The 19,660-nt window shown below is 44.8% G+C and overlaps 2 long non-coding RNA genes, 1 other non-coding gene and 1 pseudogene across 6 annotated transcripts in view; 3 read left to right on the plus strand and 1 right to left on the minus strand.

The window, feature by feature from the left end:
• Positions 1–3,266: 3,266 nt before the first annotated feature.
• LOC102899645 lies at positions 3,267–17,116 on the minus strand. 3 transcript variants are annotated; one of them, XR_006595511.1, is made up of 5 exons: positions 16,945–17,082; positions 11,858–11,992; positions 11,521–11,674; positions 8,053–9,284; positions 3,267–3,937 (listed from the first exon to the last, which is right to left on the minus strand). It is a non-coding gene; the product is annotated as an uncharacterized LOC102899645 (long non-coding RNA). The 3 variants fall into 3 exon arrangements; XR_006595512.1 differs by lacking the exon at positions 11,521–11,674 and having other exon boundaries at positions 16,978–17,116; XR_006595510.1 differs by lacking the exon at positions 11,521–11,674.
• On the plus strand, positions 8,577–10,002 carry LOC109498144 (annotated as a pseudogene).
• Positions 16,703–16,795, plus strand: TRNAI-UAU. Its single transcript is given in 2 exon segments — positions 16,703–16,740; positions 16,760–16,795. It is a non-coding gene; the product is annotated as a tRNA-Ile (tRNA).
• A 234-nt stretch (positions 17,117–17,350) lies between the features above and the next one.
• Positions 17,351–19,660, plus strand: part of LOC105260434 — a 30,724-nt gene continuing 28,414 nt past the window's right edge. Inside the window, exons 1-2 of one of the 2 annotated variants that reach the window (XR_002154782.3) lie at positions 17,351–17,539; positions 18,631–18,847. This is a non-coding gene — a long non-coding RNA (uncharacterized LOC105260434). The remainder of the gene's footprint in view (positions 17,540–18,630; positions 18,848–19,660) is intronic. The other variant, XR_002154781.3, reaches the window with a different exon arrangement.

The raw sequence follows: 19,660 nt of genomic DNA on the forward strand, positions 1-19,660 counted from the left end.
TCAGATAACCCAGGATAGTCCCTCCATCTCTAACCTCTTAATATAATCACATCTGCAAAAGTATCTTTCATCATGCAAGGTGACATAATCACAAATTCTGGGGATTAGGACGTGGAGGTCATTGGTGGGGGTGGTGGTGGATGGGAGCGTGGGGCATTATTCTGTCTACATACATTCCTTTTCTTTGTGTTTTCTTTTGTTTTCTTTCTTTCCTAGTTTATCAGGATGCTTGTGGCTGCAAATAATAGACACCCCAGTTAAACAGTGGCTTAACCAACAGAGAGTTAAAGAAAGGCTGGGTAACTGGATACCCAGTGGGAGAATGAGCCTGTGACTAGTGGTGTCATCATGGACCCTGATTCTTTCCATCCCTCAGATCTGCTATCTGCAGCAACAGCTTCATCCCAAGGCTGCTTCCTTGAGGGGTCAAGGGATGTAAAGTATCCATAATTTTTCCTTTAGACCAGGGGTTCTCTACCTTGGCATCATGGACATTTTGGGCTGAATAATTGTTGCAGAGGGCTGTCCTTTGCACTGTAGGTTGTTCAACACTTCCATGGCTTCTCTCTACTACATGCCAGAGCTCTTCTCCATTGGGACAACCAAAAATTTCTCTAGACATTGCAAAAAGTCTCAGGGTGGGGAGGCAGGCAAAATTGCCCGCAGCTGAGAACCAGGTGTGTTTACTGGTGATCTAAGGGTCACATGTCCACACCTGAACCAATTATTGGGGCAGAGGGAGTAGATACTCTGATTTAGTTAATTAAGATTTGTACTTGAAGCTGGAGATGGAGTAGGCAGCCCCCAGAGTCTGTGGCCATGGGGGAGGGGTGGGATCCTCACACAAAACTCTGGCTCTTAACTGGAAGGTAGTAAATGATGCTTGGGAGATAGCTAGTCATGTCTACGAATCTGGCTTTTGATTATGTTTTCTTGGATCCATTTCTCCTTCTACATTCTATTCCTATGTATCTACGGGTTATTCTTTAAAGACATGCACTGATTTAAATTTGTAGATTTCTACTTATGTGTATTATTTAAGTTTATTTGAGAGAGAGCAGGGGTGAGGCAGAGAGAGAGGGGGAGAGAGAATCTCAAGCAGTCTCCACGCTGTCAGCAAGGAACCTGAAGCAGGGCTTGAACTCATGAACTGTGAGATCATGACCTGAGCCAAAGTTGGGCACTTAACCGACTGAGCCACTCAGGTGCCCCAATAATGTGTATTGTTAAACAGCATCTATATCTTCCCCTAGAACCTAAGACAAGAACAAAGGAATCTGGGCAAGTTTTAACTTCCTTCTGGAATTCCCTACTGGCAACTTCTTTGTTGATTTTGTTTAGATCATTATTTAAAAATTTTATACAGGCAATACTTAGATGTCTTAATTTTTTCCTAATGTATTAACTTGCTATTATTTCTTATATTGCATACATTTTGGGGGGAATTATTCTTTGTGTATTTGTGTGTGTGTGTGTGTGTGTGTGTGTGTCATTCTTCAGATCTGGGAAATTCTTGTGGTTTCTTTTTTAATTTCTTTTTAACATTTATTCATTTTTGAGAGTGAGAGAGACAGAGCATGAGTGGGGGAGGAGCAGAGAGACAGGGAAACACAGAATCAGAAGCAGGCTTGAGGCGCTGAGCTATCAGCCCAGAGCCTGACGTGGGGCTCGAACTCACGGACTGTGAGATCATGACCTGAGCCAAAGTTGGACGCTCAACCAACTAAGCCACCCAGGCACCCCTTGTTTTTTTTTAATTGCTTCTCATCAATTCTATTATCAGTTTCTGAAAAATTTTTTTGATGAATGTTAGAATTTTTAGATCTTATCTGCATGTCATTGAACTTTTCTTTCTTTTCCCCATTTCCCTTTGTTCTGCATTCTGGGAATATTCTGCCTAATCTTCCAGTTTACTGTTTTTCTATTTAGTTGTAGTATTCTACTATTCAGCTCATCTGCTGAGTTTTAAGTGTCAATGCTTTCATATTTTTATTTATAAAGACTTTATTATTTTAAAAAATTTTGTTTTTTTTTAATTTTTGAGAGACAGAGACAGAGTATGAGTGGGGGAGGGGCAGAGAGAGACCCAGAATTTGAACCAGGCTCCAGGCTCTGAGCTGTCAGCACAGAGCTGGATGTGGGGCTCGAACTCAGGAACTGTGAGATCATGACCTGAGCTGAGATCAAGAGGAGGACGCTTAACCAACTGTACCACCCAGGCAACCCTAGAACTGCATTTTAAGAGAAGAGTACACATTCACAAAGTTGACCATAGGCTCAACTACAAAAGAAATATTAACAATCCTCCCTCCCCAAAATAATAATCAGACCATCTTCATTCATCACAGTGCAATAAAATAAGAAATGAAGAACAAAATGATAGCCAAACAACCACAAAAAAAGCCAATGGAGGTAAGAGAGGGTGTCTTCAAGGATGGGGGTAGGGGAAGCAGGGACTGCCGGCCTGGCCTACCTGTGGCTCCCCAACTCCACACCCTGGGCCTTTCCCTTAATTTCCCGGTCACCTAGGGCTTGGCAGTTTCCTGGATCTTGCAGAATCAGCTTTAAAGTGATCCCATCAGAGATACCAACACCAGAAGCTGTTGTGTCCTCTCAGAGGTCAGAGTGTCTTTTTTAAGTTTTATTTATTTATCTTGGGTGCCTGGGTGGCTCAGTCGGTTGAGTGTCTGACTCTTGGTTTTGGTTCAGGTCATGATCTCGCAGTTTGTGAGTTCAAGCCCACATCAGGCTCTGTGCTAACAGTGCAGAGCCTGCTTGGGATTCTCTCTCTCTGCCCCTGCACTGCTCATGCTCTCTCCCAAGATAAATAAAACTAAAAAAATGTTTACAATTGGGGTGCCTGGGTAGCTCAGTTGGTTGAGCATCCAACTTTGGCTCAGGTCATGATCTCACAGTCAGTGAGGTCGAGCCCCGTGTCAGGCTCTGTGCTGACAGCTAGGAGCCTGGAGCCTACTTCAGATTCTGTGTCTCCCTCTCTCTCTGCCCCTTCTGCAATCTCTTGCTCCCTCAAAAATAAATAAACATTAAAAAAGTTTTACAATAAAAAATTTTTACAAAAAACCCTACCTTATGACCCAGCAATTCCACTCCTGTATTTACCCCAAAGAAATGAAAACAAAAACCTGTGCACAAGAATGCTCTTAGCAGCTTTATTTATGACAGCTTTAAACAGGAAATAACCCCAGATGTCCATTAATAGAATGGCTAAACCATGTGTCGTTAACCTTAAAAATAAAAACTCCCAGTTTATTTTACCAGCAAAAATGGCTTTATTCAGGAATAAAAGAGAATAACAATCTAGGACAAACAAGCTGAGGCAAAACCATAGGCAAGTCTGGGGAACGATGGAGAGAGGTACACTCTTTTAAGGAGAAAAGGCATAACTGGGGAAGGCTGTTATAAACTAAAAGTCCATTGGAGAAAACCAGGTGTTCCAAGTATGGGGGGTTCTCATTGGCTAACCTGTTGCCTGGGGATGAGGAAAAAATCTGTCCCTTTGGCTGGAGTAGTAGAGTGTACCTACATGCAAGGTCAAGTCCACGTAAGGTCAAGTCCATCTCTTCCTGTTGGGTCTACAGTTAACTTTGTGTGGTAGGGCGTGAGAAGTCCCCCTGCAGAAACCTCCGGGCTCCATTTTAGTGAGGTTTCCCAGTTATTATTTCTCACATTTCACCCTTTCGATCTTTCCTTGAAGGCATAATTGATCAATAGTCAGGTTCTTTATATTTAGTGTTTTTTCCTCTCAGCTCCAAGAAGAACCTTTCCTGGTTGTCATGTCTAACGTCGGAGGGAAAGTGCATAGCAGTTGGAAGTCACTTAAGCCACACTGGAATAACAGGGAAGGTTAGAAGGAAGAAACTCTCAGGCACTTTTCATTGGAAGTCTGTATCTTCCTTTCTGCAAGGGCACCTCCTTTCTGCAAAAGATTGACAGACAAGTATGGAATTAGAAGCAACACAACAATTCCAAACTCTATGTTGGTTTAAAACCAGGACCCAAGGTCTGAAAGTAGCCAACTGAAAATATTTATTGGCGCTTATCTGGGCTTAGGGAAGTTAGGTTTCCCCTACGAAGGCAAATCCGAAGTCATGTATACCTCCTGGAGGTCTCCTCTTAAAGTGACTATGAGGCAAAATAGTGAAATACTGTGGGAGTGCACTGAATGAAAAAACAGAGCGCATTTGGGAAGATACAGCATAATGTATAAACACAAAGCAACAGCTGATGAACTTTTTTGCAAGAATAGCAAAACTTCAAAGGTAGATTAAGGGAAAATAACACTGTTACTTCAAAAGAACTGTTTAGAACCATATGTGTTATTCAGCAGTAGTCGGTAAAGTTGTAAATTCAGAAACCATGAATTGGGGTAAGAATCCAGAGTCAGTTAATAGTTCAGATAAAAGACTATCATGAATTCTGAATCTTCTAACCCTTCAGAAATGCTCACAGGATTATTATGTGGCTGTTTATGAAAAGCTCATAATCAAAGGTTTCCTCCTTTTGCAAGACATTGGGAAATGCAGACAAAGGGCATTTTCTTTCCACAACAGAGACAGAAGCAACAGTGTGAAAAGGTGTATAGGCCTGGTCCAGACATCTTGAGAAAGCCATCTGTCCAGACGCTGTCTGTTTCAATTCTGAGAAATCTTTACTTTCAGGTCACCAGATGGTGGGTGTGCAGGTCGAGCTAGGGTTTGGTGCTTTCTTTACATGTGTCACAAAGATCCAAGAGTCTATTCCCTGGAGTTTGGTGGCACAAGGATGGTTAAAGGGGACCCCGTGACTATTTCTGCAGTGGCCTTAACTAAAAGGGCAGTGGCAGGAATGGCTCTCAGGCAAGGGATCCATAGAGGATATCCAGTCCAGTTGTTGGCTATAATCCTCACAGGGCGATGATGGTCCCTGTGCTTTTGGGTGGGCACTCCAAGGGCAGTTTGTTCCCTTTCACATACAAAGAGGAAAAAGGGAAGTTGATAATTAGGATTCCAAGGGCAGGGAGTTTTGTTAGACCTTTAAAGTCCCAAAGGCTATGTCATCCCCCTCTTTCCAAATAACAGGGATAGGGATGTTGTTTTTTAGTAAAGCACATAGAGGCTGAGCCATATCAGAGAAATTTGGAATCCAATTGTGGTAATAGCCAGCCAGTTCAAGAAATTGCTTAGTTTTAGGTTTTGGGAAATTCAGGAAGCCTTGAAATCTACCTGGACCCAAATCTAGTCCTTGTTCTGAGATCAGGTGTCCTAAATAATTGAACCTGAGTTTGAACAAACTGCAATTTTTCTTTGGACACTCTATGTCCCTTTAAAGCCAAGAGTTTTAACAAGAGTTTTAACTCTTCTGGTGAAGAGGTTTGAGAAGGGGAGCAGAGAAGCAGGTCATGAGCCTATTGAAACAAATTAGAGCCTGGAAAAAAATGTTCTATCATCCAAATCAGCCTTTAAGTTTTGTGAGAAATGGGAAGGAATCTCTGTGTAACCTTGGACCATTACTGTCCAGGTGTATTGCCATTCTCCTCAAATGAAGGCAAAGATATCGGATGTCCTTATCAACAGTGATACTAAGATGCACTGTATAGGACAATGATAGTGAAAATATGCTTTCAGTGGGAATGGATGTCAGTAGTGGATGAGGATGGGGAACTGGATGCCAAGGGATAACAATGTTACTTATTGCTTGGAGGTCATGGGCAAACATCCATCCTTGGCTGTTGGGTTTTCTCACGGTAAAATAGAGTTGTTACAGGGACTAGTACGGGGGATAATTAGGCCCCAAGTCTTATAACCCTCTATTAAGGACTTGCTGCTCTGAAGGGCTTCCTTATTTACAGGGTATTGATTAATTCTAGAGAGTGGTTTTGAGGGACCTATTTGAATCTTGATGTGAGGTGCACTGTGGATTCTGCCAATATCAGTAGATGATTTTGCCCATAAAGAGGGTGGTAGCTGATCCAAAAGGAACAAATGATTACTGTCCTCAGACTCAGCTATAGTGCCATCAGAGACAGAGCATAGAAAAGATGCCGAAAGGTCATTCATTTCCTTTTGTTCGCTAATTTTGTTACCACTGTCAAATTCTAGAATTATTTTTCCCTTTTGGGAGAAAGAAATTCTGGCATGATATTCTTTTATTATATATATATATATATATATATATATATATATATATATACACATATATATATATATATATACACATATACATACATATATATATATATATATATATATATATATAATGTTTATTTTTGAGAGAGACAGAGTGTGAGCGGGGCAGGGGCAGAGAAAGAGGGAGACACAGAATCCAAAGCAGGCTCCAGGCTCTGAGCTGTCAGCACAGAGCCCGATGCGGGGCTCAAACCCACAAACTGTGAGATCATGACCTAAGCCAAAGTCAGATGCTCAACCGACTGAGCCACCCAGGCGCTCCTGGTGTGATATTCTTCTAAGAAAGCTCAGCCCAATAAATGAATAGGCGCTGAGGAACTCAGGAGACAAGGGTGTGGATCTCTCAAAGGACCTTGGCAAAAGGGAATGGGTTCAGAGATGAGAATCTGTTGAGGTTTATCAGAGAACCCCCAGTATTTGAGCTGCTTTTTAGTGCTCTGAGGCATGGGCTGCTTTAGAGCAGTGGAGTTAAGCACAGAGTGTAGGTCTGGTGTCAGTAAGGACAGAGAGGGATTCATTCCCAATCTGGACTGTAGTTTTTCCCAGCTGATTAGGAGGGAGGAGATGAGCACAAAGGTAAGCTGCCTTGTGTCTGTAGGCAAGAAAGATGGGGGAGGGGCAGAAGAGGTCTCAGAAGCCCCTTTTTTTCTTTTTAATGGTTTGCCTCATTTGGTTTATAAATTGTATCTTGGAGGCTATTTTATTTTATTATTATTTTTAAACTTTTCAAAACCCACAAGGTAGGTTGTTTTTTATTTATTTAGCTGTGGTCATGGAGACTATCCCAATTTTCCATAAAACCTTCTTGATCCTGCTGCAGGCAGTATCTGGCATGAAACATTCAAAGTGCCTCTAGATATAAGGACCAGAGGGTTTTTTTGTTTTGTTTTGTTTTGTTTTGTTTTGTTTTGTTTTTAAATCATAAACCATGATGTTAGGTAAGTTTAAATGGGAACATTTGACATGGTCAGATGAAAGATACCAAAAGGTCAGGAGAGAGGGATTTTAGATTCCTGATAGCAGTTGGAAGCGTCAAAATACCAATTAAAACAGGAATCCTATTCAGTCCTATTCAGTTTTGTCAATTTTATTTTTTTTAATTTTTTTTAACGTTTATTTATTTTTGAGACAGAGAGAGACAGAGCACGAACAGGGGAGGGTCAGAGAGAGAGGGAGACACAGAATCTGAAACAGGCTCCAGGCTCTGAGCTGTCAGCACAGAGCCCGACGCAGGGCTCGAACTCACAGACTGTGAGATCATGACCTGAGCTGAAGTTGGACGCTTAACCGACTGAGCCACCCAGGCGCCCCACTTTTGTCAATTTTAGAACCATGGTTGTCCAATTCAGCTTTGAGAAAGTTAAAGTTTGGGGAGATCAAAAGTTCCCTATAATATAGGCCATTGAAGTTCTAAATCACTTCTGGTTAAGTCAGTCCATTAATCTGTAAGTGTGCATGCAGAGTGTGCATAGTTTTTAAACATAAAACCGGCTGGATTCCCAGTAAGGGGGGTGCCCTCAAAGCATTTTGATGACTGGAATCCCATTTCTTAGAAGTTTTTCAGGAACAGCCTGGTTCCAGAAGGAATCACACAGGGGCTAGCTAGCAGTGTCTGAAGGAACAGTCCAGTTACAAACAGGATTAGGACCCAAGGCTATGGCAGTTCCAACAGGCACAGTTCCCACTTCACCAGTTCGGTCCCAAGGGGAGTAGGAACAAAGGCCAACACAGTTCGAACTAGCAAAGCTCCCAAGGGAACAGTCTGAGGCCGAAAAGGAATCCAACCAAAGGCCAAACTGTACTCCCAAAGATTAAAAAACAAAACAAAACAAACAAACAACCCCCCCCCCCAAACCAAAACACTTACCCTCCAACCCCAGAGAAGGCGAGAAAGCAGTGAGCTGCAACATTTCCGTGGGTACCGCACCTATTTGCTCACCAGCCCCGGGAGCCCTGGGGTGGGGGTGGGGGTCTTCTCTGGATGCCACCTCTGAGCACCAAGTAATATTAACCTTAAAAATTAAAACTGCCAGTTATTTTACGAGCTTATTCAGTAATTAAAGAGAACTGTAATCCGGGACAAAGAAGTTGCACCAAAACCACAGGCAAGTCCGGGGAAGAGAGGAGAGGTACACTTTTTTAAGGAGAAAAGGGGTCCGTTGGAAAGGCTGTTAGAAACTAAAAGTCCATTGGGGTAAACTGGGAGTTCCAAGTATGGTGGCTTCTCATTGGCTGAGCTGTTGCCCCGGGGACGAGGAAAGCACCGTCCTTTGGCTGGAGTAGCGGAGTGGTATCCACTAGCCCCGTCAACTCGCGTCTTCCTCTTGGGTCTGCAATTGACGGCTGCGTAGTGGTGTAGGAGAGCTCCCCCTGCCGGAACCTCCACACTGCATTTTAGTGAAGTTTCCCGTTATTTTTCACAGTGTATACATGTAAAGGAATTTTGAAGCCAGGCAGTTCCTGGCTGAACAGACATATAAGCGAAGATTGTTTTCCTCCACTTCCTTGTCTTTCTTCAGCCTCACAGGGTAAGCTTTCCTACAGGCCCCAACACTTTGACCTAAGGATAGCCCAGAGAGGAACTGCAACCCCAGAGTTCTGTGGCTGCCTCTGTTAAGACTCTCCCTTCCTCCTCTCAAAGGGAAGACACCATCATCATATGTGCTTAGTCTCCTTAGAGACTGCCCTCACATACCTGGTCCAGTATGTTTGGGTTCAACTGTTGAACTGACAGGAGAACCACCCATCTTCTCAGCAGGAGGGTTTTGGGCAGCCAGGGGCCCCAGCACCCCTGGGCCCCAGTTTTCATCTCTCTAGCGGCCCTAGTTCTATCTGATCTTTCCTATATGTCAAATTAGGACCCTTAGCCACCATCACGCAGGGGCTCTGTAAGTCCTGATAAGTGCCTTCTTGAGGGTGATTCTTGAGAGGCCCCGTTCTAAATGCCAGGCACTGTCATGGCCCTCCTACTCCAGTGGCCTTTTGAGCACCCTACTCTCTATAGTGTCAAGGGCATGGATTCTCAAATCACACAATCTGCATTTGAATCCGGTCTCTCCTGTTTACTTAGGTGACTTCACCGTGCATCAGTGTCCTCATCTGTAAAAGAAAAATATGTTACTTACTTCATAATACTGGCACGGGAATGACCACAGTTAATAAGGTGTAAAGTTCTCAGAACAGTGCCTGGCACATGGTAAGCACTGTAGAAGGGTGTTATTTTTTTCCAACCCAGCACGTATTCTCCATATCCTTTGAAATATTTTGTTTTCAAATGACAAGTGAAAGAAATAACAAATGCATCCTGTATGAGCCTGGATCCAGAAACCACACCAAGAATTTGAACAGAGAAAATTCAGTATAAAAAATTGTTGCTCTCTCGAGTCCTCTTTTCCAAGATGACCAAGAAAAGAAGGAAGAATGGTCGTGCCAAAAAAGGCCTTGGCCACGTGCAGCCTATTCGCTGTACCAACTGTGCCCGCTGCGTGCCCAAGGACAAGGCCATTAAGAAGTTCGTTATCTGGAACATAGTAGAGGCCACGGCGGTCAGGGACTTTCTGAAGCGAGTGTCTTCGATGCCTATGTGCTTCCCAAGCTGTATGTGAAACTACGTTACTGTGTGAGTTGTGCCATTCACAGCAAGGTAGTCAGGAATCGGTCTCGTGAAGCACAGAAGGACCGAACACCACCGCCCTGATTTAGACCTGCCGGTGCTGCCCCACGACCTCCACCAAAGCCCATGTAAAGAGCTAAGTCCTTAAGGATTGAAGAAAAACTGTTCTCTGGAAAAATAAAATCAAACAGAGATTATACTTTATAATAGCAAAAAAAAAAAAATTGTTAACCAGTAGACAGGGAGTAACCACTGAGGGGGGTAAATGGAGCTTTAATGAATACAGGAATAGGGATAGAGGGAGAAGCCACTACCTCCAGAGATGATGTAGAAAACCCATGGAAGGAAGGAACTTGGAAGGGGCCCTTCCTCCCGCCAAAGCCGAGACTCATGGTAGTGGCCTACTGGACGGCAGAGAAGTTTGCTGAGGTGCAGCAGGCTAGGGCTGACAGGCAGGAAACTGTGTGTTGGGGGACAGCAAAATCTCACTGAGAAACCACCCAGCTGTGTGCTCGAGGAGCCAGAAGAAAAACACTGTCCACTCACTGACAAGGTCTAAGGCAGCACTGGCTAACAGGATAGCAGAGCAGGGCGAGAAAGGCGTATTTGGGGCAGAGAAGCACTTAGTTAATAACAGGCACACCCCCCCCCATCTATGTTCTCAAATTTAAAAAAAATTAATAAGGAATCTTTCTTATTTATGATTTATGTATTTACAGCAGTACAAAGGGGACTAGGATTAGGGTGGCCGTGTGTTCTGGCTGTCCGTGACAGTCACATGTCATGCTCATTGATCCAGTATTATTATCTTTTTGATGTTTTTTTAAAATTTATTTTTGAGAGAGAGAGAGACCCCGAGTGTGAGCGGGGGAGGGGCAGAGAGAGAGGGAGACACAGAATCTGAAGCAGGTTCTGGGCTGTGAGCACAGAGCCAGATGCGGGGCTTGAGCTCACAAACTGTGGGATCATGACCTGAGCAGAAGCCAGATGCTCAAGCTGGCTGAGCCACCTAGATGCCCCCCTGACCCAGTATTATTGGCAGTGACCCTCTTGCTCTCAGAAATGTCCCTGTTTGGAGGATGAATTCGTGCTACCTCTTGAAGTGTTGTTTTCTATTAAGCTACTCCCACAGATAGTGGCTAGAGGTACAATAAACACACACACACACGCACACACGCACACACACACACACACGCACACATCTGCTTGAAGGCAATGAAGAGCTACTGAGGCAGTCCAGGTATTGAGGGGCCATGACTTCAGGGAGAAGAGAAGTACACTGAGGTGAGTGTGACACCCTGAGAGCCTTTCCCCTCCCAAGCATTGGCTGGTCTGTAAGTGGGAGGAACCAAGAGGCGGAAAAGCTGGGCAGAGAGCAGTAGCAGTTCTCAAGACTAATATGATTAAAAAAAAAAGTACGTCTGAGTCTGTCTAAAAGAGCTCTTTTAATAAGTATATAATAAAAAGTCTAAGTAATATGAAAGTACAGCATCATAGTTTAAATGGCAGGATTTTTTCTTTCTTTTTTTTAAGTTTCTTTATTTTGAGACAGAGAGAAAGCACGACTGGAGGAGGGGCGGAGAGAGAGAGAGAGAGAGAGAGAGAGAGAGAGAGAGAGAGAGAGAGAGAGAGAAGAGAGAGAGAGAGAATCCCAAGCAGGCTCTGCACTGTTAGCGTGGAGCCCTATGTGGGGCTGGACCTCACCAGCCGTGAGATTGTCACCTGAGTCGAAGTCCAACGGTCAACCAACTGAGCCACCCAGGAGCTCCTCCTTTCTTAATGGTACATAAAACAACAGTATATTTTCCAGTTTAGGGCATCTTAGAGTTGATGAAATACTTATTCCCATATACGAGTGTCTCTATAGGGCAGATTCCTAGAAGCAGAAGCACTGGGTCAAAGGATACATGCATTTGATAGATCCTACCCAACGGTCTTCAAAACAAAACAAAACAAAACAAAACAAAACAAAACAAAACCAGTGTCCATTTCCCACACTTTTACCAACAATGGGTGTGAGCAGTCTTTTTGAGTTTCCTCTCATCTGATGGGCTCTTACCATGTCTTTCATTTCAGCTTCAATCCAGAATGAAGGGATCTGTGTTTCCCCAAATTATCATGCTCCACTGCTGCATGTAACCGGTTCAGTCCGCCTCACGCTTCCCTCGAGTTTGGGCCTTGGGCCTTTCTCCTCCTAAGGGAAAATAAAGGGTCATTTCCCCAGGTGGTGCTGGGGAGGATCATGGACTAGTTAGTTAGCACAGGAGGGGATCTCAGATGCTGCGTGATCCCAGAGGTTCAGAAAGGCAGTCAAGATGGTCCACACTTGAGGTCTGCACTTATAGGTGGCAGTGGCATCTTTCAAACTTGTAGTCTGAAAAAAAGTATTCTTCAGACAACCTCTTGCCCCATGAAAATGGGACCACTTTGGGAGCCTCCCAATGCATGCTGACCAGCACCCTGCAGCAGCATCCGAACACCAGGTGTGTGCGTATGACTCAGCCACTCTGGTGGATCCTCTATGGGTTTTGATGACTCCATGGCAACTTCTTGTAGTCATATACTGCTTAATATATTGTCATTATGGAACACTGGCTAAAAACGTAAAATGTGAAGTTTGCTGAAAGAAAAGTAAATGAAGAACATAACATGAAAATTCTACAATGTGACCCAAGATGATCTTTGTTCACCAGACATGCAAATTGGATTCAGCTGACCAAAATGTTTATCTGGCTCATCCTGATATCAAAAACCAAAGCCAAAAAAGAGAAAATAGAGTGACCATTAGATCCAATACAGCCTTTCATTAGTAGGAATAAACATGAGCCAGACCACTAAAAATGGTGCTTGTATATCGCAGCCTGAACCCTTCTGTTTTATCTCATCATTTAGACATGAAAACAAGAAAGTAATAAAAATAAACCAGTTTTTAAGTGCAAAAAGCATAAATTCCAAACATTCATTTATAAAAGCAGTTTTTTGCCTATTTTTGATGCTACAATGAGTTATTAAGTTTCATACATTTTAATATACATTTGTCCCAATATCAAATGATAAATATTTGTTTGTTTGTTTGTTTGTTTATTTATTTCATTTATTTTAGAGATGGAGAGCATGGGAGAGGGAGAGAGAAAGAATCTTAAACAAGCTCCATGCTCAGCACAGAGCCCAGTGTGGGCTCGATACCACAAACCTGGGATCATGATCTGAGCTGAAATCAAGACATGGATGCTCAATGGACTGAGCCACCCAGGCGCGCTTATAAATGTTCTTTTGAAAGTTATTTGTTAAAAGCACTGTTGGTGGGAATGCAAACTGGTGCAGCCACTCTGGAAAACAGTATGAAGTTTGCTCAAAAAGTTAAAAATAGAACTACCTTATGATCTGGCAATTGCACTCCTAGGTATTTACCCAAAGAATACAAAGATACCAATTCAAAGGGACACATGCACCCCGATGCTCATAGCAACATTATCTACAATAGCCAGATTATGGAAACAGCCCAAGTGTCTATTGACTAATGAATGGATAAAGAAGATGTTGTGCGCGCGCGCGCACACACACACACACACACACACACACACACACACACCCACCCCAGGATATTACTCAGCCATGAAAAAGAATGAAATCTTGCCATTTGCAACGACATGGATGGAGTTAGAGAGTATTATGCTAAGGGAAATAAGTCAGAGAAAGACAAATACCATATAATTTCACTCATATGTGGAACTTAAGAAACAAAACAAACAAGCAAAGGGAAAAAGAGAGGCAAACCACAAAGCAGACTCATAACTACAGAGAACAAACTGATGGTTACCAGAGGAATTAAAACAGGTGATGGGGATTTAGGAGTGCACTTGTTGTGATGAGCACTGGGTGATGTATGGAAGTGTTGAATCACTATATTGGGTGCCTGAAACTAATATTTACATAATTTATATAATTACGTAGTAAATGGAAATAGGTTAAGACTAGTCTTTATATTATAGACATTGCTTGAGATTATTTTAAAGTTATACATTTGTCCAAAATAAATTTTATTTTAAAAAGAACTTGTTACACATCACAAAAATTATTAAATGATTTAATAATCTCAAGGTGTTGGCAAGTATACACATGGTGAAAAGACTTCTCCAGTCAAAATAGGTTAGAAAGCTCTCATCTGGTCTAGATGTCTCAGACTATAGGTGAGGAAATTGAGGCCCAGAAAGGGTAAGAGATTTACTTAAGATCACTCAGCCAGTGAGAGTCAGAGCTCAGACTCTTAATTCATTGCTCTTCAGAGTCAGTCTGTATGAGTTTAAGTGATTTGAAGGTCCCAAGAGACCTTTCCTTGTAACAATCTCTTGGGTAGCAGAGGTTCTGACACTGCCCCCTCCAGGTTCAGCACTGCCCTTACTAGGTCCTTCCTTTAGAGCCCCGGTTACCTTGGGAGCTAAGCTATTTTAGTTCCCATGCAACCAGGATCAGCCAAAATCTGCTGAACCAATGAAAGAGTAGATCCACGATGGAAGAATGGATCTATGGCCCACCAGGGCCAACTTGGCTGCTCAGAGTTTACCAGGTGGGCTCTTCTGAGGGACTTGGAGGGAGGAAGACCGGACTAATGCTACTGCATTTGAGAAGATACTATGTATGGGTCCACGACTTTCTTGTTTATTAGGAAATTAACCCCTTTCAATTTATTAAAAATTTTTTTCATGTTTATTTTTGAGAGACAGAGAAGGAGCGGGGCAGGGTCAGAGAGAGAAAGAGACACAGTATCTGAAGCAGGCTTCCGGCTCTGATCTGTCAGGTCAAAGCCTGACATGGGGCTCAAACTCATGAACTGAGAGATCATGACCTGAGCCAAAGTTGGATGCTTAACAGATTGATCCACCCAGGTGCCCCATCTCTTTCAATTTAAAATTTAAAAACCTAGGGGTGCCCAGCTGGCTCAGTGGGTGGAGTGTGTAGCTCTTAATCTCCAGGCGGTGAGTTCAAGCCCTGTCTTGGGTGTAGAGATTACTTAAATAAATTAAAAAATAAAATAAAATAGAATTTTAAAATTTAAAGTTATTCCCACCTCAAGGAAACCATGCAATTACCTTAACAGCCTGTTCCAACTTATTTATTTCAAAGTCTCTCTCTCCACTGCCCTCGAGGTACCCTGGACTTGGCCAGGCATGCTCCTGGCCATGTTGTAAACAGCTCTGCATCCCACTACCTGCCTGGTGCCTGGTGGGATGTTGCAGGGGTATTAACCATCCCCCTTTCTGAGCTCTTGCTCTGGATGTGTGTCTCTTACAGTTCAAAATGATTTGGAGAGTCTCACCTCTTTTCTCTGGGTAGGCACATGGTATTGAGCTTCCTATAAACATCACCTTTGGGAGGCCTCTGCCTTACACAGAAACTTTTACTGTCTTCTTATTCTAATAAATTCTGCTTGAATTTCAAGCCTTTTTACAATTGTACTGCTTGACACTGTCACCCTACCACAACCTGTTACTGTGGACAAGTCACCATCAAAGTGTCTACATACCGGATCTCTATTCTGCCTCCCATCACTTGTTCATACCGGTTCCCCCAGTCTATTATCATAGTGTTGTTATTTGCTCTTCTGGTTCTGGTCAACCAAACGGGGTGACCAACAAGCCAACAGAGACCCAGGAGATAATCTAGAGAGGCAACCCTGGAGGAAGACACGGGGGGCGGGGGGCGGGGGGGTATATTGTGGAGGTGGTTGCAGCTAACCCCCCAGGGCGATGCAGGTTACTGGTGGAATTAACAATTAGATTCAATAGGCACAGTGCCTTTTGCCTGCAAAAATGTTTACATTTTAAATTCTTTTCAAATCAGAAGAAAAAATAAATATAATAATCATGATGTAACAATAAATCCAGCCTGGATTATATTTGTCTTTATTTTGCAGTAGTAAAATATTATTACATTTTTTTTTTTTTAATGGAGAAAGGGGTCCACGAAGACAAAGTGCTTAGTTATAATTCGGCTCTAGGTACTGTGTTACACTGTTTGGTTTTTAAAAAAGAAACGGATATGCAGATATTTGTATGAGACCTCTTGATTTTAAATATTAGAAACTAGTTCTAAAATTAAACAAACGTGTTGTGGCCCAACAAAACACGCGGGGATTAGCCTGCACCCTCTCGAAGGCTCAGGCTATCATATCCCCGGAATGCCCGTGGCTTGAAACAGTTTTGGGGACACGCCTTGTGCCTGCGCACAGGATACACAAGGGGTCGCGGAAAAACTCCCAGGCAGACCACGCTCCAATGCTGAAGTCCCCGCCCTCTTGGGTCCTGGAGTCCCCGCCGGCGGAGGCCACCCTCGGTCCAGCCCCAGCCCCGGCGCTGCCTGACCGGACAGCCCCCGCTGACTTCCAGGGCGGCGCGGGGAGTCCGGGCCACCGCCTCCCGCTAATTGGTCACGAGGGGCGCGGGGCGGGGGGCGGCCACCGGGAACTTGCGGCCGACGAGCCGAGGCCGCCCGGCTGCGCCCCACCCCTCGGCCCGCGTCACCACCGCACCGAGGTCCACCCGCCGGCCACAAGCCCGGCTCCTCGCGGGGCCCGCTCCCGGAGGCGAAACTCCCGGAGGACGCCGAACGTAACGCCGGGGCTCCTCCTCCCGCGCTGCCCAGCGAGGCAGGCTGAGCTTATTTCAACGGCCCACTGGCCTGCCCGTCACTGCCCAGCCGACCGGCCCTCCGTTCCGGGGGGAGACCCTCGCAGAAGTCCCCGCTCACTCCGCCTAGGGCCGCGGGGCCCGCCGCTGCAGGAGGGCGGTTCGGGGCCCGGACCCACTCCCGCCGAGCCGCGAGCCACCAGTGCGCATGCTCCGTTGAAGCCCGCACCGAGCCCGGGTGAACCCTGATAGAGCCATCGCGAGGCCGGCTAAGCGGAGCTCCAGTGGCGCAATCGGTTAGCGCGCGGTACTTATACAGCAGTACATGCAGAGCAATGCCGAGGTTGTGAGTTCGAGCCTCACCTGGAGCACGACCCTTTTGGATACTCTCACCCCCCTTTTATCTCCTTGCCCAAAGGAAGAAGTTAGCCTCTCTTTAGCATTCTCAGTTGCCGTGTCTGCCTGCGTGCGCGGGTCGCTCCGCCGCAGGCAGGAAGCAGCTCGCACTGACGCTTCTTACCCGCTGTGCAAGCTACTTGTTGCCCCCACGCACCGTCCAGCCACTCGAACCCGGACGTCTGCACACTGCTTCCTTCTACTTCTCTTCCTAGGCCTTTTCTTTAACGGCATCTACTCCCCAGCCACAGTAGCGGCGTTGTGGACTGAAGATCCAGGGGCGCCGCACGGGTGGTGGGGCCCCGCCTGTACTTCGAGGTCAAAAATCTACTGGGCGTGCCCGAGCTCCTGGCGCCGGGAGGAGGTCCGGCTTCCCGTCTGCTGCCCCTCGCCTGGGGCAGAGTGGGGCGTGGCTCCGCGCGCCTTGGGTCGCGGGTCGCTAGCAGGGCGACCGCTCCCGGGAGTTGGGTCCAGGGCTCAAGAGCAGGGCGGAAGTGGAGCAGTCCCTCCCTTCTCTCCTAGCTGCAGACACTCCGAGACTGGGGGCCCTTTTCCCCTCTCCAGGCACAGGCCTCCCTGGGCGGACGTGCAGAGTTTGGGATATGTGCACTGGGCGTTTCCCTCTCCCCATTTTGTGCCTCCTGTCTCCGGTGCCAGTCTGCAGTGGTGCAATTTGCTGGCGGACCGCAGAGCAGACGTCTTCTAGAGATGTCCGAGTGGTGGGTGTCCTTTCATGCATGCCACAAATGCCAGGTTCAGAAGTCCTCCTGAGGGGTGGGGGGAGGGGGCAGGAAATCTCTGTTTTTGTTTTTGTAGGCAGCACTCCTCTGAAGCGTGGGGACTGCTTTGCCAAGGGGTGGGTGGGTGCCCCACATCCCCAGGAGGTATGGGCCGAGCAGAGAACAAGTTTAGTCGGCTTGAGAGTCGTCCCAAACGCGTTCTTCCGAAAGAGTGGTTTCTGCTGTTTTTATGGACAGGATATAGTTAAATCCTGGGATAGAAATACTACCTGGAGCGTTGAGAGGCAAGACCTAGAAAGCTCAGAGAAAGTGGGTGGATGGTGGAGTTCTTGTCCATCTCCTCTGCTACAGATTGAGGATGGAGAGCCTCATGCCCACTGAAATGCGAGAATGTCTGCCCTCCTCATCTAACCTGAGGCCAGGCTCTCACCCACCGAGAGCCTTCTGCTTACAGGTTCATCCTTGGCAGATGGTGAGAAATCTAGCCCAGGCCTGGAGACAAGTATCTGTCCATTAATAATTATAAGAAGAAAGTTTGTTTAAGTTTAAAAGAAAACAGTTTTAAGAAGTAATTCATATACCGTTTTAAAGTGTACGTTTCAATGGATTTTGGTGTATTCACCGAATTGTGCAACCATCACTATGGTCAATTTTAGAACATTTTCAGCACCTCAGTAAGATACCCCACACCCTTTACCTATCACCACTGGCTCCTCACTTCAGCCCTAAGCAACCACTTAATCTACCTTCTATCTGTATACATTTTCCTATTGCGAACCTTCATATGAATGGAATCATAGAACATGAAGTCTTTTGTGACTGGTTTCTTTCAGTTAGTGTAATGTTTTCAAGATTCATCCATGTTCTACCCTGTATCACTACTTAATTTCTTTTTATAGCTGAATAATATTCTGTTGTATGGATTCTCTTCGTTTTTGAACGACAGTGGAAAGGTTGGCATTTTTAAAAGAAAACTTGCTGAAAACTCTTTTTTTAAAAAGGGAATTGGTTGTAAAATACGCAAAGCATAAAAATGATCAGACTTGCCAAGTGTGTTTCTGATGTCACAGGTTACTCACTGCAAGAACTGGTCAGATACTTCTGAGAGCTGAGCACGGAACAGGTTCCTCACATGGACAGAAATAACTGAATGTAAGATCATTCCGCACAACTTCCCATCCATGTTGGAATCCCTTCTACAGAACCCCAGCTCCTAGTTGAAAACTTCTGGCATCAAAATGTCTTTTCTTCACAAGCAACCCATTCTACTTTCTGTCACCTCTCAAGGTTAGAACTTTCTCTTAAATATTGTTTCTGTCTCTGTTAGCTATTGTGGGAATGGTGGTGCTTTGGGGAGCTCTTTTTCTGGTTAAATGGTGAGGTGGGAAGGAAGGAAGTGAAATTAGTTGCCTTTTCTCTACTTAGTCTAGAAATCCCCTGCTAGGAAATTAGTAGTGGGTTGTAAACAAACAAATAGACTACTGGCAGATTTGTAATGCAACATCTTAATGTGACATTGATTGGATTTTTAAAGCCTGTGCTAGGTGACAAAGATCAGGTCAGGATATTTTGGGAAAATGCCTTAAAAACCATATAGTACCATACAGATGGGAGGAGGTGACACGATTAACGCCGCAAGATTGGTGGATTAGGCCTGTGTCTGACGTAGGGTGGCTTTAAGGAGGAAGATGTGTAAATACGAGATGGACAAACTTGGAAGGTAGGTGAAGTTATAGGTGATCTCGAGCAGAAGAGCCCGACACATCCCTGGCTGACATTGACTTTGTAGTTACTTTGGATGAAGATAGGCTTATTGTGAGCAACACAAAGCTGGAAGGGAGTAAAAATTCCATAGAATTTGGAGGACAAGTAGAGCCAATCCAGGGACAAATGTTTCTGACAAATGACAATATGCAATTTGACAGAGATAATTGTATGCCTATGTTCAGTTCAGAGTTCAGTATGGCTAAACTCTGGATGTCTGGCTTGACAGCTGTTTGCATGTAAAAGGTCTGGGTATTTCAGATGTATGCGACCCCAGTTGTCCCAGCATGTGACCCAGCTGCTAAAGATGTCAACAATTATTCATGCATCACAGCA

The sequence above is a fragment of the Felis catus genome, chromosome A3 (genome assembly GCF_018350175.1).
Source record: "Felis catus isolate Fca126 chromosome A3, F.catus_Fca126_mat1.0, whole genome shotgun sequence".
NCBI classification, from domain to species: domain Eukaryota; kingdom Metazoa; phylum Chordata; class Mammalia; order Carnivora; family Felidae; genus Felis; species Felis catus.